This window comes from Malaya genurostris, chromosome 3 (genome assembly GCF_030247185.1).
Source record: "Malaya genurostris strain Urasoe2022 chromosome 3, Malgen_1.1, whole genome shotgun sequence".
NCBI lineage: Eukaryota > Metazoa > Arthropoda > Insecta > Diptera > Culicidae > Malaya > Malaya genurostris.
The window spans coordinates 202,754,840-202,770,690 of NC_080572.1; the positions used below are offsets into that span (position 1 = coordinate 202,754,840).

Below are 15,851 nucleotides of genomic sequence, written 5' to 3' on the forward strand. Positions count from 1 at the left end.
ACGCACTCATGATGCGTGTACACTTTACACAACAGTGGTGTATAAATGTGAAAGAGAAGAGCTCTCGTTGAAGTTGTCAGTGCGAGGGGAGAAATTTTGCTTGCTCTTCGTCACACAGAGGAGATAGACATCTCTGCCTCCAGGTCTCGGTTGAGAAATCTGGTTTCAACATGATTGCATACTATTTTTTCGTGAAAAAGACAAAATAAGAATTTTACAGAACAGTGTACAACTTTTAAAGCACACTTATTCAAATGCGATAGAAACACTGCATATCAAAAGTTCATTGTGTTTTCGATTTTCTATTTAACCAATCAATTGCACAATATTCCGAATGATCATTTATTCTCATGGAGGATATTTTGAATGATTCATTTTTGTGTGAAAAGCTGTTGATTGGAAGAACTGATGTGAAACTTTCCATTAGATATTGTTTGATAAAGACAGTCCCAGGAATTATGGACGCAGTCGAAAACCAGTGCCAGTGTCCGTAATAATTGAGAATCTGTCAAATTTTATGGCGGCGTCCTCTTGTTTATATTTTTCTCCTACCGCTTGTGTAGCCTTTTATTTGTTTCTGTCAATTTGTTTGAGAATGCGTGAGCTTTTAACAGAACAATGTCGAAATATTGTGCACAAATGGTGCACATAACCCGGGCTGTCATGGAGAAAGATAACAAAAATGGAAGAAGTAACTGATATAACAGTGAGAATCAGGAAGTTCGTTGAAGATAACAAATTTGAGGATAAATCGAAAACGGGTCGAAAAATAGGTCCAGCAAACCATCGTTTATACAAACTTGTATCGTTCGAACAGAAGAAGGAGCCTAGAAAAGTTGTCACTTCGCAGTCAAATGTTCTTCGAATCTATAAGAAGCAGAAGCAACCAAAATGCAGTCCAAAACAAGAAGCATCTGTCAGGCCCAGAGTTCAAGAGTTGTACTAAAGACTGTCCCAGAAAGTATGGACGTAATCAAAAACCGCTACCATTTCGCAATGGTTCAGAATCTGTCAATTTTTATGGCCGCGTCCTGTTGTTTACACTCTTCTCTAACCACTTGTGCAGTTGTTTATTCGTTTTCATTAGTTTCTTTCAAAATGCGTGGACTTTTAGCAGAACAACGTCGAAAAATTGTGTACAAATGGTGCACAGAACGCGGATTGTCACTGAGAAAGATAGCAAAAATGGAAGAAGTAAGTGAAAAAGCCGTGCGAAATGCAATGAGGATGTTTGGTGAAGATAACACCTTTGAGGATAATCCGAAAACGGGTCGAAAAATAGGTCCTGCTAAACCTGAGTTGGATAAACGTATACTGAAGGCGTTCGAGCAAAAGAAGGAGGTTTCAGTTCGGGATGTGGCCAAAAAAGTCGGCACTTCGAAGTCAAATGTTCTTCGTGCTAAAGAACGTTTGAATCTTAGAACCTATAAGAAGCAGAAACAACCAAAACGTAGTCCGAAACAAGAAGCATCGATCAGGCCGAGGTTCGAAAGCTGTACAATACGATTCTTACTGGAAATTTGAACTGCATAATCATGGACGACGAAACCTACGTAAAACTCGATTACAAATACTTTCCGGGACCACAATATTATACGGTGCGAGAAGAGCAAGTGTTAAACCAGTCCGAGACATCGATTGAAGTCGAAAAATTTTGTAAGAAAGCTATGGTCTGGCAAACAATTTATAGCTGCGGTAAGATTTCGAAACCCTTAATCACCACTGCTTCAATGAACAGCGAAACATACATCAAGGAATGTCTACAAAAACGACTACTACCCATGATTTGAAGCCACAAGGATCCTGTTGTCTTCTGGCTAGATCTTGCTTCTTGCCACTACTCGAAATCAACGGTAGCATGGTATACTACCAAAAATGTCACTTTCGACCCAAAAGACATGAATCCACCAAATTACCCACAACTTCGACCAATTGAGGAATTTTATGCATTAACGAAGGCACATCTTAGGAAACATGTCTCGGCAGCCGAAACCATTCAACAGTTCGAAAATGATTGGAAAAAATGTCAAAACTTGTCGCTAAGAAGTCTGTACGGAATTTAATGAGGAACGTTCGCAAGAAGATGCGCCAGCTTGTCTACAATGGATAAGTAGCAAATGTTGAGAATAATATTCTGTTGTTGTAGTCTAATATTATCAGTATATCGAATAAAATTTGAACATCTAACACTTGTGAATTATTTACAGCGAAATCAAAGTGCGTCCATACTTTCTGTGACAGTCTTTATGCAATGTTCGGAAACCTATAAATTCTTACCACAACGCTATACGGTGGAAAAATACAAGTATTAAACCAGTCCGACACATCGATTTAAGATGGAAAGCTTGATAAAAAAAAGCTATGTTCAGGCGAGCTATTTGTGGCAGCGGCAAGATTTTGCACTCCTTCGTGACAACTACTTCGATTAACTGCGAAATATACATCGACGAATGTTCAAAAAACTACTTTTACCCATGATTCGAAGTTACAAGAATCATACTGTCTTTTGACCAGATTTTACGTATACTGCCGTTCTACGCATAATTGTCTTATATGTATAAAAAGCAAAGTCCTGGCATTACATTCCTTTTGTGGAAATTGGCCTTTCTGTTTCAACAGACTTCGCAGCCGATTCTTAGTGTACAGAATCATTGCATGGCTAGTACTATGGATCCTACTGACACTAAGAATCCTTCCAGGTCGGGGCTCGAAGGTCATATGTATAAGCAATCCCATATATAATATTAACTATTAACGATTTTTTACTATTACGAGGAATCAGAACTAGTTGGCTCAAGTTACACGTCCCCCTAGTTATTTGGAGAGTTGTGCCTTTTTTTCATTAGAGTATCCCTCTCCACGGAAATCTTTAGTAAAAGGCGAAAGATTTATTCGACAATTGAACAGAGATCAGAGTATTACCGATTTTTTACTATTAACTTTTAACTTAGCATGTTTTAGGTTATTGTTTTAGAAAGTTCAACGATTTTTTTTTAATTTTTACGTTCGTAAAACATAAATAATTATTCAATTCATCCCAAGCAATTATCACTGATATATAACATATACAAGATCAGTCAAAATATTAAACAAGAAGCAATGTTTCAACATAAACTGCTAATGCACTGATGAGTCTAAGACGAAACGGATATGTAAGTAATAATAATCATGTACACTTTGCACAAACCGGTTACTATGAGGTACCAAAACCCCCAAATGAGAAGTTGTACGGATATTATTTGTAGCAAATGAAGAATTTTAGGATTTGTTGAACATTATAGAAAAAGTATTCTTTTCCAATAACACAATGGAAGAAGAATTTCTAGTCCTAAGAAATGAATTCACAAGTTATCAACTTGAAAATACAGAACAGCAATGCGTCGTGCAGTTTATTCAACACTTAATGGGTTATAACATATTGACCAAACAAATTGCGGATACGAATTGAAACCAAGTCCAAAACAACTCTTTCGTTGATTTTCTCTACTCGCTGTCAATGTATGTTACATCCTTCCTTGAAACTAATTAGTGAACTTACGCATGATTTTCTACTTAATAGAAGCAGCAACAGAAGCGCCGCTTGTTATGCCCACTTTCGATTGAATGCGCAGGTAGATTGCGTACCAGATGCGTAAAAATTTCGATGCGTCCCTCTTCTCTAACTCGTTGTGAACAGTTTAGTTACATAAGCACGAAAGCTGATGGTGATCACCAACGATATCTTCCTCTCGGCACCAGGACGGGTTGATTATCAAATTTCATACACATGACAATTCATCAATTTTTGTTGGGTTTATCTCGTCTTTCCAGACTGGATAAGATCTTAGCAGATCCACACCGCAATCAATCGAGCTTGATTGCCATTCATATTTCGCTAAACATTTATAACCGTGTTCAATTTTTATCAAAATATGAGTGTTTATTGAAAAATTTTGATGACACACACATAGTACAAGAGATGCAGATCTCGTTGAACTAAACAATGCTAACAGTTCGGCTGAAAAGTTCGTATCGTTTAATAGAAACACACATTTTTTTGCCAAAATTCGTTTTTATTATTCAATATAATTGCCATCAGAGGCGATACAGCGATTATAGCGATCTTCCAACTTTTCGATACCATTTTTGTAGTACGATTTGTCCTTTGCCTCAAAATAGGCCTCAGTTTCAGCGATTACCTCTTCATTGCTTCTAAATTTTTTACCAGCGAGCATTCTCTTGAGGTCTGAGAACAGGAAAAAGTCACTGGGGGCCAAATCTGGAGAATACGGTGAATGAGGGAGCAATTCGAAGCCCAATTCGTTCAATTTCAGCATGGTTTTTCGATGTTGTTTTTGATCGATTGTGAGCTCACGCGGCACCCATTTTGCACAAAGCTTTCTCATATCCAAATATTCGTGAATAATATGTCCAACACGTTCCTTTGATATCTTTAGGGTGTCAGCTATCTCGATCAACTTCACTTTACGGTCATTGAAAATCATTTTGTGGATTTTTTTCACGTTTTCATCGGTAACAGCCTCTTTTGGACGTCCACTGCGTTCATCGTCTTCGGTGCTCATATGACCAGTACGAAATTTTGCAAACCACTTACGAATTGTTGCTTCGCCCGGTGCAGAGTCTGGATAACACTCATCAAGCCATTTTTTGGTAACGGCGGCACTTTTTTTCATCAAAAAGTAGTGTTTCATCAACACACGAAATTCCTTTTTTCCATTTTTTTCACAATAACAAAAGTAGCTTCTCTCAAAATGCAATATCTCACAAACTAATAATCAGACAGCTGTCAAATTTATACACGTATCTTTTCAAGGTTGGTACTAACTGATAATGGTATGGATATAATTCTAGTGGCGCCCTCTCATAGAAACGATACGAACTTTTCAGCCGATCTGTTAGTTACTAAACAATGTTGGTGTCTTCACAAAAGTTGTTTGTAATCAAATGGCGCTCCTTTTCATGAAAAAAGCTACTAGGGTGGTGCTCATTTAGATTGAAATCTGAAATCTAACTTTCATAATTGAACTCAAAAATGATGTTGTAGTACAACAAAGTTGTAGGAAATTATATTTTGGGCAACTTTATTGAAAAAAGTACCTCTCTAGCTCTTCGTTTGAACGAGTTGCATCAATTTTCCCGAGTAAAGGTAGGGTGGCCCTGAATACTCACTTTTTTGGTCAAACTTTTTTGTGAAACGTTCTATAGAAAAGTTGTCTTCAGAAGAGTTGTTAAACTAATCATTGCGCATAATTTTGCTCAACCAAGCTTTTTCATATGAGCTACCAGTAAAAAGTTATGATTGATTTTTCGTCCAAAACTAGTTAAGCTTCAAATATCAATATTCATTAGGTGCCAGATCCAGGTCATAATATAAGTAAAAATTTAAGAGAAAATTGGAAGGGTGTTATTTTTTTTAACTTATTTTAATTAGTTTAAAAAATACCTTAAAAAACTCAAAAACATTGCATAACTCTTAAACGCCTTAACGTATGAACATACTTCCTTCAGCAAAATAAGAGTGTCAAATTAGTTCCACAAGTGTTTATACATTGTCTTTTCGAGAAATGTGACACACAAAAACTTCAGCCGAAAATAGATTTTTTGTAAGTCAAACCACTTCCTGAAACCCAAGAAAATCATTAGTTTGTTAAAATGAGTACAATGTATTTATTCAAACCACAACTCATTGTGTGTCATTTTCCGGTTTTTACAGGCTATTCGGTAAACAAGTGGATGAGAAAGAAGGGCCAGTGTCATAGGCGTCTTGGCAAGATGTGGATAAAAATATTTGCATTTTACTAACTTGCACCAGCTTGTTGTAATGGTTGTCGAGATCATGAAAATTTCTGTCCAAAGATTTATCATGGCCAACTAGTACGGAATAATCATATTACAAAGTATCTCTAATCCTCAGTTTCTCAAACACAACTGAGGTAGTTATTTTGGTAATAAATGAATTAATATTGTTCTGCAATCTGTTTTCGGCTGTAGTTTCTGTGTGTCTCATTTCTCGAAAGGACAATGTATGGAACACTTGTAGAACTAATTTGATACTATTATGTTGCTGAAGGAAGTATGTGGATACGTTAAGGCGTTTAAGAGTTATACTATATTTTTGAGATTTTTGAAGGTATTTTTAAGACTAATTCAAATAAGTTTAAAAAAAAAACACCCTTCCAATTTTCTTTTAAATTTTTACTTATATTATGACCTTTCAGGAATCGCCTAGGATACATTTGTATCGATCTGGCATCTAATGAATATTGATATATGAAGCTTGACTAAATTTTGATGAAAAATCAATCATATCTTTTTACTGGTAGCTCATATGAAAAAGCTTGGTTGATCAAAATTGTGCGCAATGATTAGTTCAATAACTCTTCTGAAGACAACTTTTCCATAGAACGTTTCACAAAAAAGTTAGACCAAAAAAAGTGATTTTTCAGGGGCCACCCTACTTTTCCTCGGGAAAATTGATGTAACTCTATTTGATCGAGAGCTAAAAAGTGCTTTTTTCAAAAAAGTTGCTCAAAATAAAATTTCCTACAACTTTATTGTACAACAAAACCATTTTTGATTTCAATTTTTGATTTCAATCTAAATGAGGACCACCCTAGTAGCTTTTTTCATCAAAAGGAGCGCCATTTGATTACTAACAACTTTTGTGAAGACACCAACTACAAAAAACTAATATTTAATAGTGAAAATATTTTTGTCACGCTAATTTCCCGTTTCGGACCACACCAAAAAATAAAATATTTCGATCGAAATTTGAAAAAAAATTATTGGTCAAACCACAACAAATTCAACACGGACCAAAGTTGGATATCAGAATTAAATTGATTACATTTGAGTTGTCAATAAGCTTAACAGCACATTATTACGTGATATTTGATCAAACCCTCAATAGCGTCAGACGTGTTTAATCGACTCAAACAAAGAATTGAGCACATTTGATATCGGGGATTGAATTTTAAACTATAGTGTAATCGATTGTCTGCTTAATCGAAGGTTGTCATGGCTTGAACGACCTCAGATACATCACAGAATGTTTTGATATGAATTCGGCCATTGACTTACGAGTATTTATTGCATAAGTAATTATATCCAAAAATATGATCGTTTATACCAATAATTAAGGTATATTCTGTTTGTTTGCGCGAACATCAGTGAACACACTGCGCTTCGATGCGATCAAGCAGCTCAATTTGATCTGCTATGCAATGATGAATCGAAGACGAAACGCGATGCGTTAATTTACGGATAAGATCCCAACAAATTGATTGATTAAATGGTTCGTCCTACTTAAAATATCCACACGTGTCATTAAGTTATGCGAAGCATTCTGCAGTTTTACTTCGAAATACAACTGTTTAGTGTAGGTCTTAATGGGTTGACAATGCACTTCATCTGCTAGATTTTGCTAATCGAAATTATTTCGTTGCGTACTATTACGCCAAGTGAAACGTAGGATATTTTCAATGTTTTTCCTAATGAAGTTAGACGAATTGACATGCTTTCATTCCTAGATTAAACAAAAGCTGTTGTTTGCTGTAAACCCAACCTCAATTAAAGCAAGTTCCTCAATCTGTTATCAGCGAAAATTTTCACAGAGCGAGAATAATCGGTGTGATTAAACGAAAATACTATTATCGCACCGAATATACTAGCTGCTCGCGATTTTGTTTCATGAAGGCGCTGGACACTAGTGTATGCCATCCGACACAATTTGACGCGTTTTTACACCCATTTACCCTAATTCATCCAGCCCTCTCTCGCCCTTAGCGTATGGTATATGACATACTCCACTTTTTTGGGATGTATGAACATAATGACCTTTCCCTGGGCTACGAACAAGAAACATGGACAAAGCATTGTACGAATACTTACATTCAGCACAGCGTAGAGGCGATGAACATGTTTATACCACAAATCTTTTTTGGATGTGCAGAAATTTTCCTCGATAGACTCACACAAATATCTGCCTTTGTTCTCTACTGAAAATAATTCCAATATGTTCCGTACAATGTAATACGTTGAAAAATCCACTATCTGCTTTTTTTCCTTAGCAGGAGTTATCTGCAAAATCTAGTATATATTTCTACACACTGCTCCTGTGAACCATACTTCCATTTAATCTGACGCAGTTTTAAACCTATTCGATGGAACATTAGTATCGCGTGCAAAATCCACAGGGCACACAATCATGATTACCAGCACATTTACTTTATTTCTTCCACGATTTCCGGAGTTTTTCACTGATGAATATCTCGGTTATCGCTGCTCGCTGCGCCAACTCAGCTGCTTTCAAGGTAATCTTTGACAAAAATGTTAACCAAAATTTTGTAGATCACCAATAGACAATTAATTTTCTTCGAAAATTTGTTTTTTTTTGCAAATCAAACTAATTTCACTCAACTACTTGATCACATCGTCGGTACGAGCACGTACAAAGTACTCGTTATCGAATACTCATCCCGATGTTCACTTTTCGTCTGTCGTTGTCCTTGAAATAGATTAAATTCAGATACAAGCACTTTCTTCTAACACCTTCTTGGGAATGTATTAGGATTCAATCCTTGTCACTTTTCTCGAAGTTCACCAATGCGTCATCTCTTCATAAGCTAATCGCCCGATAGGCTAAGGATGCAAAATATTATTTCACGATAGAAAATTGAAAAACTTGAATGTTCTCCCGTTTCCGATTTTGGAAAACTAGGAACTACCTTGATCCTGAAGGAAAAATTGCTCGGTCACTATCCCAGGTAAGAAATTTTAGCATTGGACCAGCAAACCGAAACAACAAAAAAATAACTCGATGCGATAAGGTCAACGTTGAACACAGTACTGTAAAGATTGTAGCAATTTCTCTGCCTCGACAGCGAACTGTTTTATTGTTATTGCTGTTCTGAGTAGCTCGCTCTGTCTGGTGAGAATGAGTAAAAATATTATAGGTGCCGTGTGGATGACAGACCTTTGACGTACACGGTACCATCAAATGCAGTGTGTGTGTGTATGTACCGTATGTACACATCAGATGACGTTTACCATTTCTTTCTGCGCACGCCGTCAAAATTTTACCTGCGATGCCATCTACTAACATTGCAGCGTAACAAGATTCAACTTGAACGTTGTAATTATGTTTCTTTTTGCGTCTGATACCTTTATTACTCATGCTTGTTGGTTTGAATACAGAGCGCACTCCAGCTTTGAACTATTACTTGAAACATTTTGCTCGAACTTAGTTTCCTCATATTCAATTTTGGCGAGGAAAGGGCTCCAGCTTTGCAACACAATCCAAAATGCATTATCTTCCCATCAACACGTTGTATAAACCGTATACGGCAAACGCGCTATATTATTATCTCATTCAAGATGAGATATATTATTATATTATTTTATTACTTGCTTTTGGGTTTTATTTTACGTTTTATTTCAATATTGTCCGTAGCATATATTAGTTTTATCATAGAATTTAGGTGTATTATCAACTTGAGATTTTTTCAAAAATTCTTGGCATCTATAACTATTTTGGACTGTTCCACTCGTTGTTATTGCTTTTCATTTGTTTTTCTCTTCAATTTATTCATGTGTATTTCTCGATCGAAAAAGAAAAAAAGGTTTGAAATGGATTTGATAATTAGTAAACGTTTGTAGTGTACATATAGCTTACAACTAACAAATTATGTAGAAATAACACAAAAAAACCTGTTTTAATCCACCTAGTGGTGTAATGATGCGTTTCTCATATCAATCATACTATCATATATAATACTGTGGTATTTTTCAAAATTATTTTTCTTCGATTCTTAAAAGAATAACCGAAATAGATTTGTTTGACCGTCTATTGATAAAAACTATCAATTGGAAAAGATTTGATGTCGATTTAGAAAACTTTTTACGGTTTTTCGCTCTTTTCAATGATGGTATAACATTTTCAACACACTTTACCCCATTTTTCCGGATCCGGAAATCGGATCCTGATGAAATTCAGGAATTACGTACACCTTTCATTTGAACCTAAGTTTGTGAAAATCGGTCGCGCCATCTATGAGAAAAGTTAGAATACATATTTTCATTTTTTTTTGCACATTTTACCCCATAACTCCGGAACCGGAAGTCGGATCCGAATAATATGCAGGAATTTATATAGGGTAACGGCTCCCTATTTCATCTGAGCTCCTATTTCCATCTCATCCCTTCACCTCATTACTTTGAACATGAATAATATTTTAAAACCTACCTGAACCAAACTGTGAAATGTTTTAAAATGATTATAAAAGCTATTGTCACACTTTCCTATTGAAAGAAATGGTTTTAAGCTCTTCGGTTATTGTTTTTTTCATTTCAAATAAACTCACTTTTCAATTTAGGACACATTTTCGTCTCAAGATTTACAGTTCGTCATGTTTCTGATTATCTACTAATCGATTCGTCTCAAAACATGATCATTTTTTCGCACAATTACACTACCATTGAATGCTGGATGACTTCATAATTAGTAATGTTCACTTGCTACTTGTTTAATTAACGATTTAATACTTCAAAAACTACCCGACAAACAATAAAAGTCTTTAAAAATATGAGATGAAAGTTTTTCACTTAGTTCACTTTTTTTTTTATTCAATAATAATATATTTAAAGGCACACTGCTAAAGCTCTAAGATGCCAAGGGTATTTTCTAATCTTGATTAACGACTAACTTAAAACTAGGGTATTATCATTAGGGTAGTGACGTATTCCGGTCGCAATGGTCGATTCTGGCAGATTCAGTTGCAGTTGCAGTTGGCGATCGGCAATGGTCGATGGATTGAATATAATACGAGTGTCTTCCAGATGACGATTCTACGTGGGTCCGCGAGAAACACGCCCAGGCCACGGATACCCGGCGGGTGGTCCACTTAGTTCACTTGATTGCGCTTTGTTTTCATCTCATTTGGTTTCGCAAAGTTGCCAAGTTATCTCATAATGTTACAAAACAAAAATTGTTTTTCTTCTTCAAAATCTCATCAAAAAGTCTGTTTTTTGGTATCCGTGACATTAGTTTAATTATATTATTGATATTAATATTTCAATAAAACGGTTTTGGCTTCGAATATTACCAGGAAGAGCATGTTAAATACTAATAAATAACCATTGTGACAAATCTAGTAGCACTGGTTTCATTCCGATATACGTCAACATAACGCTGTGAAGTGTGTGTGTGGCTGAGCACAGAGATGCCAGATATTTTCATAGAAAATATGTATTACGTTGCATAGAAACTCTATATCTGGTCTATCTGTTTTCACTAATAAAATGATGTTAAATCTGTTTTCACTAATAAAATCTGTTAACATCATTTTATTAGTGAAAACAGATAGACCAGATATAGACTTTCTATGCAACGTAATACATATTCTATGAAAATATCTGGCTTCAAATAGTTCAAATTGGTTCCAAATTTTAATATAAACGTTTGTCAGTGTTCATAATCAATTATCTACATAAAAGATTTCCACTTTAACATGTGATTTGTCTGCTGATTAATAAACTTTTAAAGCATCACTGCAATCAAATACAGGGTGATTTTTTAAGAGCTTGAGAACTTTTTTAAACAATAAAACGCATAAAATTTGCAAAATCTCATTGGTTCTTTATTTTAAACGTTAGATTGGTACATGACATTTACTTTTTGAAGATAATTTCATTTAAATGTTGACCGCGGCTGCGTCTTAGGTGGTCCATTCGGAAAGTCCGCTTTTTTATCGACAAATTTTGTTCAGCGATGAGGCTCATTTCTGGTTGAATGGCTACGTAAATAAGCAAAATTGCCGCATTTGGAGTGAAGAGCAACCAGAAGCCGTTCAAGAACTGCCCATGCATCCCGAAAAATGCACTGTTTGGTGTGGTTTGTACGCTGGTGGAATCATTGGACCGTATTTTTTCAAAGATGCTGTTGGACGCAACGTTACAGTGAATGGCGATCGCTATCGTTCGATGCTAACAAACTTTTTGTTGCCAAAAATGGAAGAACTGAACTTGGTTGACATGTGGTTTCAACAAGATGGCGCTACATGCCACACAGCTCGCGATTCTATGGCCATTTTGAGGGAAAACTTCGGAGAACAATTCATCTCAAGAAATGGACCGGTAAGTTGGCCACCAAGATCATGCGATTTGACGCCTTTAGACTATTTTTTGTGGGGCTACGTCAAGTCTAAAGTCTACAGAAATAAGCCAGTAACTATTCCAGCTTTGGAAGACAACATTTCCGAAGAAATTCGGGCTATTCCGGCCGAAATGCTCGAAAAAGTTGCCCAAAATTGGACTTTCCGAATGGACCACCTAAGACGCAGCCGCGGTCAACATTTAAATGAAATTATCTTCAAAAAGTAAATGTCATGTACCAATCTAACGTTTAAAATAAAGAACCGATGAGATTTTGCAAATTTTATGCGTTTTATTGTTTAAAAAAGTTCTCAAGCTCTTAAAAAATCACCCTGTACTAATAGATACTCAGAGAGAAAAGTCTAATTTTTTACTTCTTTCTTTCTATGAACCTGTACAAATCTGTATTAAATTTAGGAAATCTTTACAAAATCGGTACTTTGATTTAAACCAGTATGCGAACGCAAAAATCTATACAATACATATAAATCTGTATAAATGGCATCTCTGGCTCTACACTTTGTTTTAAGAAGGGCTAATGAATAAATAGTAACAATCACAGTTTTGGTTTTATTTAAAGTTCACCAAATTAACTTTTCAGTAAAATTTTAAATTTAAAGCGAAAGGTAACAGAAACGACTGAAAAATTTTTAAACGTTGAAATGATTTCAAACTGGTTCTAAAAATATCATATATTGTCTCATAGTTGGCATTAGGCCGTTTTTAAGAAGAATTCTGACATTTTGAACCTGAGAGTGTAATAGTGGAATATTTCGTTTTGATTGCTGTCGCCACTGCTAATTTATAGGATGAATAAAGGATCAACGATATGATGGATAAAAATCCATTGAGATGAAATTAGGAGCATAGTAGTGAACATTTCATAAGTGTTTTTTGCTGTTTTATGAACATTATTTTAATTTCCAAGGAATGTGAATCAAATCTCAATGTGGAGCAAGGCGAATGAAGCAGTAATATGAAATAGTTATAGTGATTTTAGTGGCTAAATCGAGGTTTGAAGGCGACGTCCTTACAAATGAGATGAAATAGGGAGCCCTTACCCTATATATAAACCTCCGGGCCTCGGTTCAAAAGTCGGTTTTCACAGTGATTGCATAACCTTTCTATATGAGAAAGGCAAAACTGAGCATACTGTTTACTTGCAAAATAACTCCCCCTCCAAAGAAGAACTCATTATTATGGTAATGATTCGATTTCCCAACCAGAGTAAACACTACATAGACTATTTTTACGATTCGTCTTCGACTCATCAGTGCACAGCATGATTGTCTAACTGACAGGAATTAAAACACCTAAATGACTACCATTTGTTGACGGCCAGTATATCGCCAATTTGGTTTCTTTCGGCACTTGGGTGCTAATATAATATTGCAAAAAGCACATACTTTATATCTGCTTAGAAAATGTTGATTCGCAAGATGACTTTAGTAGTTACAACATAATCTGCTAATTCACTGATGAGCCGAAGGCGTAGCGGAGATAGTGGCCAAATATTCTAAAACGCAGCTCATTTAGATTTCTTAGAGATGATCTTCACAAACCTAGATTCATATGAAAGGTTTTACAGTATCATAGGTGGCTGCTGAATATTCACCTTTGTTCTTGTTTACGGCCGTATGCGATAGGTTCGAAAGTATATCAAATTCGTATTCCCGTTTACGTTCGATTCGATCACACTTTTAAACATCGTACATGCATAAAAACACCGCCCATCCAACTTTAAACCATCAGCTCTGGTACAGACATGAGTTGTCATTGAAAATGTTTGATATCATTTGTTATTTGATTGTTTTTCGCTGATTTTGTATCATCATGCTGGTTTACGTCCGTATCAACTATTCGGCGAACACATACTTTCGAACGAATGCGAACAAGCCATTCTTGTTTTCACTCGAATGTGTACGAACGCGATTTCTGGAATTTTCAGGAAGGTTCCAAGCATCAAGGAAGTGACGAATGCTACACAATAAATAAATATCGTACTCAGGACCAATTTTATGTCGTTTTCGCTTGAGAAAAATGAAACTGACCCTGGTTAGTTTCATCAAACAAACATTTTCCACGAAACTGTGTTGATTTCGCACTTAGCAACGGGGGTTTGGGCAAAGCAGGTATATAAAACTAGATTCGAAACTGACTCGATTTTCAGTTCATCAACGTTGAAACCAGGTTCGAAACTGGCTTCAAACGAACGGTTTGACAGCAGTTAAAGTGGAAACTTGGTTAGGTTTGGCATCAAGCAAAAACTACATTATTCAAGTCGGTAAATGAAATTTTTAAATTAAACTACGTGCAAAATAAAAAAGCATTTAAAATAGCAGTCCGATCAGTAGTATCTGCGAAAAATATTTTGCATTTTTCTTGCAATTTTGTCATGTTTTCGATAGTCTACATATTTATTACATTGGTAAAATCATGCATTTAAAATAAAATAAAGCATGTTTACCCATGGCGTATTTTCCATAAAGTACCTAATAGATATAAAATTTGATCCGCAAAAACTTGGAACCGCGCATATATTCGAAGGCTCGCCAGAAAAAACTGCATTTTACTATGACTGCTATGCTTTCTAAATATTCTATGCAAAACACAAATGTGATTGCAAATCACCTTTACATTCGAGAATAAATTTGTTGGAAATCGGTTAAACTTTTTTCAATGTGTTCGAATGGTTGATTCGCAACATTAAACTGACGAATCGAAACCACGGCATTTCGTCTATTCGTCCGTAAACGAGAATGGGACTTTTCGTTCGTACGAATGATGTTCGAATACACGTATCGTTTGAAGCTAAACTGGCATACATTCTAGCGTTTCGCAATCACAAGAATTGGATTGATTTCATCAAGGCTTAGCATTTATTTGAAGAAGTTTACTGATATTTGAATATTTTGTGGCAAACGAGTCGCGTTCGAATTCATTCGAGTGAAAACAATAATGGCTTATTCGTATTCATTCGAGAGTACCCATTCGTCGTATGGTCGATACGGACGTAAACAAGAATGAGAGTGAATATCCCGATCTGACTTCCTGGGAAAAACCTACTCGTCGTTCCGGAAATACCGGAAATTGGGATCAAAACTGAACATACTCCGATCTCTTAGAGATGGTTGAGCTAATTTTCACAAACTTTGATTCAAATGAAAAGTGCTATGGTCCCATAGGTCGTTGATAGCTTTTATCGGGATTTATAAGGGAAAAATGAAGAAACTTTGGCTTTTTTCAAAAGTAGTCTTTTGAAAAAAGCCAAACTTTTTTTACCATTTAGGAAAAACAAAGTATGCAAGTGGCTTTTTGTGACAAAGTTTTCATGTACAGGAAGTCTCATGAAAATCTGAGAGGTTTCTGGATTGAGTTGTCGGAAAAAATAGAACGTATTGTCGATTCCACGCAATCTTGCTTCGGAGTTTTCCTAGAAATTTAGGATAGTGTCTTCTATAAAAAGTGTCTTTCAATTAAATTCTGGAAGCCACCAGCGGTCATGGAATACCTTCAAGTATCACAAATTTGAGACACGCTATGCAATGCTCGTTCTCAAGGTGGTGTACTATCACCTTTTTATGGAACCTATTCGCTGATGGTTTGGTAAGGAAAATTAATGACGTTGAATTTCCGACTTATGTTTTTTTTTCAAATTGATGATCGGTATTAGCATTAACTCTCTCATTGATTTTATGCAG

At 35.7% G+C, this 15,851-nt stretch overlaps 1 protein-coding gene and 1 non-coding gene across 3 annotated transcripts in view; both read right to left on the reverse strand.

The window, feature by feature from the left end:
• The window catches only part of LOC131439457 (proton-coupled zinc antiporter SLC30A1), a 44,548-nt gene extending 35,623 nt beyond the window's left edge, over nt 1-8,925 (reverse strand). Inside the window, exons 1-2 of one of the 2 annotated variants that reach the window (XM_058610481.1) lie at nt 8,727-8,925; nt 7,891-8,640 (exon numbers count right to left, since the gene is read on the reverse strand). The gene's annotated coding sequence lies outside the window, so the exon portion shown is untranslated. Of the gene's footprint in view, nt 1-7,890 lie in introns of both variants that reach the window. The other variant, XM_058610480.1, reaches the window with a different exon arrangement.
• On the reverse strand, nt 2,807-2,919 carry LOC131439720 (U5 spliceosomal RNA). Its single transcript, XR_009231180.1, has one exon. It is a non-coding gene; the product is annotated as a U5 spliceosomal RNA (small nuclear RNA).
• Nucleotides 8,926-15,851: the final 6,926 nt, after the last annotated feature.